Source organism: Lynx rufus, unplaced genomic scaffold (assembly GCF_022079265.1).
Source record: "Lynx rufus isolate CCGP_SWC_20201006 ecotype Redwood Valley unplaced genomic scaffold, mLynRuf1.p SCAF_32, whole genome shotgun sequence".
Lineage (NCBI taxonomy): Eukaryota > Metazoa > Chordata > Mammalia > Carnivora > Felidae > Lynx > Lynx rufus.
This window is the reverse complement of record NW_025814848.1, coordinates 5,265,436-5,271,732: the sequence shown is the minus strand read 5'-3', so window position 1 is coordinate 5,271,732 and position 6,297 is coordinate 5,265,436.

Below are 6,297 nucleotides of genomic sequence, written 5' to 3'. Positions count from 1 at the left end.
TCGTCTAGTCCCGCCCGCCGCCCACCACGTGGACACCCCCAACCCCGCCCGCCGTGTGGCTCCCCTCCCCCACTGCATGGCCCGCCCCCGACCCCGCCCGCCGTGTGGCTCCCCTCCCCCACTGCATGGCCCGCCCCCGCCCCCGCCCGCCGTGTGGCTCCCCTCCCCCACTGCATGGCCCGCCCCCGACCCCGCCCGCCGTGTGGCTCCCCTCCCCCACTGCATGGCCCGCCCCCGACCCCGCCCGCCGTGTGGCTCCCCTCCCCCACTGCATGGCCCGCCCCCGACCCCGCCCACCGTGTGGCTCCCCTCCCCCACTGCATGGCCCGCCCCCGACCCCGCCCGCCGTGTGGCTCCCCTCCCCCACTGCATGGCCCGCCCCCGACCCCGCCCACCGTGTGGCTCCCCTCCCCCACTGCATGGCCCGCCCCCGACCCCGCCCACCGTGTGGCTCCCCTCCCCCACTGCATGGCCCACCCCCGACCCCGCCCGCCGTGTGGCTCCCCTCCCCCACTGCATGGCCCACCCCCGACCCCGCCCGCCGTGTGGCTCCCCTCAACCACTGCATGGCCCACCCCTAACCCCGCCAGCCGTGTGGCTACCCTCCCCCACTGCATGGCCCGCCCCCAACCCCGCCCGCCGTGTGGCTCCCCCCCCCACTGCATGGCCCGCCCCCAACCCCGCCAGCCGTGTGGCTCCCCTCCCCCACTGCATGGCCCACCCCCCAACCCCGCCCACCGTGTGGCTCCCCTCCCCCACTGCATGGCCCACCCCCCCAACCCCGCCCACCGTGTGGCTCCCCTCCCCCACTGCATGGCCCGCCCCCAACCCCGCCCGCCGTGTGGCTCCCCCCCCCCCACTGCATGGACCGCCCTCTTCCAACCGCCCTCGCCGCGTGCCCCCACCTGCTGTGTAAACGACAGCCCCCCACCACCAGCACCCCCCTCCCCCTGCCCGTGGCGCCATCGGTCAGCGGACCCCCCAGTGCCCCTCCTGAGTGGAGAGTGGCTCAGCAGGCAGCTGTCAGCAGTGAGCAGGAACCCTAACTGTGCTTCCCTTGGCCATAAACCCTAAACTTGTCCTGAACTCACAAACTCCGTTTCCCCGTGCTTCTCCAGACGGCTCTCCACCCTGCGGTCCTTGTCCCCCAGCACCAGGGTCGCCCCTGTCCTAAAATCCATTCCTGGACTGAGCCGCTGCCCAGGGGCCATGAGCACGACCCGAGCCGGGACACAGGTGCCCACCCCCACCCCCTCCCACCGAGGACGCCGGGACGAGGCGGAGTCTGAGCCCCAGGGGAGTGTTCGTTTTATTCTCCATAAGGAGCCGCCTGGACCCCCATCTGCCCCCTCCCCGCGACTTCCAGTCTGCAGACTCGGAGCAGCTCCCACGTCGGGCCCGTTCGTCAGCCCAGGGGCAGCAGCTCAGAAAACCCACTCCTCGCCGATCTCCATGCTGGTGACCGTGGCCCGGGGCCCGACTCCAGAGCCAGCCCCCCGCTGGGCTCCAGTGCTGAGAGCACCCCCGTCTCTCCTCTCCTGTCCCCCTGCTCCGTGCGACTGTCCTCCGTCGTCACAAGACCGTTCCCGGCGGTCCTGAGCCACACCCTCCCGGTTCGGACCTGGGAGCGCCTCGTCTGCTCTGCCGCGACCACAAGGAAGGCTGGAGCAGCCGGCCAGGGACCACCCGTGGGATGCGGCCGGGGTCACGCACGGGGGGGTCACCCCGGCAGGGCGGTTGTGGGCCCGTGCGCTGCTCCTGAGCGGCCGGGCTCTGCGCCCCTCCGGGTGCAGCCCGCCCTCTGTCGGGCGTCCCTCTCTGGTCTGTGAACCCCCTGAGGGGCAGCCAGCCCCGTCACCCCTCACGCGTGTCCTCCCATCGTCGCCAGCGCCCATCCCACAGTGGAGCCCGGTCACCGGCTCTTTACCAGGTGATGCTGCTTTTCTGCTCTACGACGGGGCCTTTCCTCCTACCCCTTCCTGTGCTCCCCGGCCTGGCGACCGGCCTGGCAATTCTCATCCAGGTGCTCAGGCCTCACCTGCTCCTCATGGGTTCCATCTATGTCGTCTGTGTCCAGGTCACGCCCTGTCCCCGGGGCCGGCCCCCATCGTCCTGCCTCCCTTCGCCTCCCCTGAGTCTCCTGCTTCGTACCAAGTTGGGTGGTCTAGAAACCGGCCTGGCCCCACGCAGTGTCCACAGACAACCCTGAAGATCGGAGGAGACCCATTTTTTAGTCTGTTGGGATCTTTTGCTCTGTCACGTGATGCATTCACCGTCCGGGCTTGGCCAGTGCGGAGTCTGCTCGCTGTCCCCTCTGCGTGTGCCTCAGACACTGACGGCAGCGGTTACAGGCCAGGCCTGGGGGAGACCCTTGCACAGTCCCTGCCGTGCCGTTCTCAGATCAGCCCCCACGCTGTGCCCTCAGCACCCAACACCAGTCTGCTCCCCCGAGGAGCTCACGTTAGGAACATAGACCCCAAGATGCGTCTGTCAGAGGAGTGTCCGCGGCACAGGGGGTCCACGGGACCACACTGACACTTGGAAAATGATGCCTGTGATAACAGAAGTTTCTGGACCGTGGCAGGGAATCTGCGGTAGGGTCCTAGGGTTGCCCTATTGAAACACGATATGCGGGGGAGCTTAAAAATGACCAAAATGTGTCGTCTGGCGCTCCGGAGGCCCAACGTCTGCGATCCGGGCGGGGCAGGGCTGCGACCCTCTGGAGGACGCTTCCTGCCTCCTCCCACTTCTGTGACCGTATCGCTTCCACCTCTGCCCTTGCGCTTGGGTGTTTCTTTCCTGTGTCCCAATGTCCCGCCTCTTATAAGGACACTAGTCATTGGCCTTAGGACCCGCCCTGCTCCCACGGGGTCTCCTCTTAACCTGACTACACCCGTAAAGACCCTTTTTCCAACAAGTTTGCTCTCACAGGTTCCTCGTGGACACGATTCAGCCGTGTGCGGCCCACTGTGGTTCTTCCTCTCTGTCTCCCTGAGACGCACGCTTTCCCCCAAGACTCGACGGGCACACCGAGAATTCCTGGACTGTCCTGCCATGCCACCAACTTAGCTTTGTGGTTTCATCTACACACTTCACATCATTACTTACGGTTTGTTTCTCCTGACCAGCTACGAAGGCGGTCTCGCTGGGTTCTTTGCCCTCTTCTCCCCCAAATGCTAACCAGGGCAGGATTTTGTGTTTAAAGCACCAGTCAGGGGGGCGCCTGGGTGGCTCAGTTGGTTGAGCGTCCGACTTCAGTTCAGGTCATGATCTCACAGTCCGTGAGTTTGAGCCCCGCGTCGGGCTCTGGGCTGACCGCTCGGAGCCTGGAGCCTGCTTTGGATTCTGTGTCTCCCTCTCTCTCTGCCCCTCCCCTGCTCATGCTCTGTCTCTCTCTGTCTCAAAAATAAATTAAAAAAAAAAAAAAAAAAAAGCACCAGTCAGGGAATGTATGTTAGAGGAGCAAATAGATGAAGAAATGCATTCAAAGCATCTTTTGATGACACGGCAGAGTGAGGTATAAACCTGCACTTTCTGGCCACCGATGAGACCAATTAGGATGCAAAGTAAGGTAAACTTGGAAACAGATGAGTATCCACCAAAGGTCCCTTTTCCCTCGCGGGGCAAGTCCATGTTTGCTTGTTGAGGAATTGTTTTCCAAAGCGGCTGCACCCTTTCACGTTCCCGGCAGCACTGTAGGGATTCTCGATCTCTCCACTCCCTTGCTCTCGTCTCTTTTTTGTTATAACCATCCTATCGAGGGTGAAGGGATGGGCTACATGGGTGACGGGCATCAAGGAGGGAACTTTTAGGGACCGGCACCGGGTGCTGTACGTAAGAGGTGAGTCACTGGGCTCTACTCCTGACTGTACGTCAACCAACTCGAATGCGAATTTTAAAAAAGCACAAAGGGGCAGGCTCTGACGATATGAAAAGGCATCTCTCCAGAGAAGGCATATGAAGAAGGCCAACATACACATGAAGGAATGCACACTATTATTTTTTTTAATTTTTTTTAATGTTTATTTATTTTTGAGATAGAGAGAGACAGAGCATGAATGGGGGAGGGGCAGAGAGAGAAGGAGACACAGAATCGGAAGCAGGCTCCAGGCTCTGAGCCATCAGCCCAGAGCCCGACGCGGGGCTCGAACTCATGAACCGTGAGATCGTGACCTGAGCTGAAGTCGGACGCTCAACCGACTGAGCCACCCAGGCGGCCCAGAAATACACACTATTATTAATCGCTGGGAAACGCCAACCAAACCACGGAAGATTCTTGGAGGGAAACTGGGATACACATCCTTGGATGGAATCAGGTAGCACTGACAGAGTCCACGTATGCTTTATCCGAATGATGACTTTACGGCCGACTGGCTGACCGAAGGAAGATATGCTGCCTTAAGACACACCCGTTCTTTGCACACCAGAAATTAGTACTCTCTGCCGGGTGATATGTACAGAGTTGCGTTTGGTCAAAGGCTTTCAGACGCCAACACGGTGAGTAAGAGTCACCACCCATCGCGTCGCTGCCCCAGCCTCTACCCGCCCCATCCCTGGGCGCCGAGGGACCGACCCACAGCCTGGTGTGCTGCCTGCTGGCCCTCTACGGCCCCAACTCTACTTTCTGGAACTCAGGAGGGACCCAGGTGAAGTGAAGGCCGGGTCTCTCATGATGCTACCCTGCTAATATGTATCCCCTGGCTTGGCGTGAACTCCACGCACGCTCTCTCACATGCTTCAGGAACCACTGGGCCTGGCGGCTGCTGTGCACGTAACGTCCAGGGAACACGGGTGCCCTCTGTCCACAAGCAGCCTGTGCATCTGACCGAATTCTCTGCTGTCCACTGTCCACCCTGGCCTCGGGTGCTGTCTCATGTTCCCCTCTGTCTACCTCCTCCTCCTCTGTCCACCTCCTCGCTCTGTCTACCTCCTCCTCCTCTGTCCACCTCCTCGCTCTGTCTACCTCCTCCTCCCTCTGTCTACCTCCTCCTCCTTCTGACTGCCTCCTCCTCCCTCTGTCCACCTCCTCCCTCTGTCTACCTCCTCCTCCTTCTGTCCACCTCCTCCTCCCTCTGTCTATCTCCTCCTCCCTCTGTCCACCTCCTCCTCCCTCTGACTGCCTCCTCCTCCCTGTGTCTACCTCCTCCTCCCTCTGTCCACCTCCTCTTTCTGTCCACCTCCTCCCTCTGTCCACCTCCTCTTTCTGTCCACCTCCTCCCTCTGTCTACCTCCTCCTCCCTCTGACTGCCTCCTCCTCCCTCTGTCTACCTCCTCCCTCTGTCTACCTCTTCCTTCCTCTGTCCACCTCCTCCCTCTCTCTACCTGCTCCTTCCTCTGTCCACCTCCTCCCGCTATCTACCTCCTCCCTCTGTCTACCTCCTCCTTCCTCTGTCCACCTCCTCCCTCTGTCTACCTCCTCCTCCTTCTGTCCACCTCCTCCTCCCTCTGTCTATCTCCTCCTCCCTCTGTCCACCTCCTCCTCCCTCTGACTGCCTCCTCCTCCCTATGTCTACCTCCTCCTCCCTCTGTCCACCTCCTCCCTCTGTCTACCTCCTCCTCCCTCTGACTGCCTCCTCCTCCCTCTGTCTACCTCCTCCCTCTGTCTACCTCTTCCTTCCTCTGTCCACCTCCTCCCTCTCTCTACCTCCTCCTTCCTCTGTCCACCTCCTCCCGCTATCTACCTCCTCCCTCTGTCTACCTCCTCCTTCCTCTGTCCACCTCCTCCCTCTGTCTACCTCCTCCCCCCTCTGTCTACCTCCTCCTCCCTCTGTCTACCTCCTCCCTCTGTCCACCTCCTCCTCCCTCTGTCCACCTCCTCCCTCTGTCTACCTCCTTGCTCTGTCTACCTCCTCCTCCCTCTGTCCACCTCCTCCCTCTGTCCACCTCCTCCTTCCTCTGTCTACCGCCTCCTCCCTCCGTCTACCTCTTTGCTCTGTCTACCTCCTCCTCCCTCTGTCCACCTCCTCCCTCTGTCCACCTCCTCCTCCCTCTGTCCACCTCCTCCGTCTACCTCCTTGCTCTCTCCACCTCCTCCTCCCTCTGTCTACCTCCTCCCTCTGTCCACTTCCTCCTCCCTCTGACTGCCTCCTCCTCCCTCTGTCCACCTCCTCCTCCCTCTGTCCACCTCCTCCTTCTGTCTACCTCCTCCCTCTGTCTACCTCCTCCTTCCTCTGTCCACCTCCTCCCTCTGTCTACCTCCTCCTTCCTCTGTCCACCTCCTCCCTCTGTCTACCTCCTCCCCCCTCTGTCTACCTCCTCCTCCCTCTGTCCACCTCCTCCCTCTGTCTACCTCCTCCC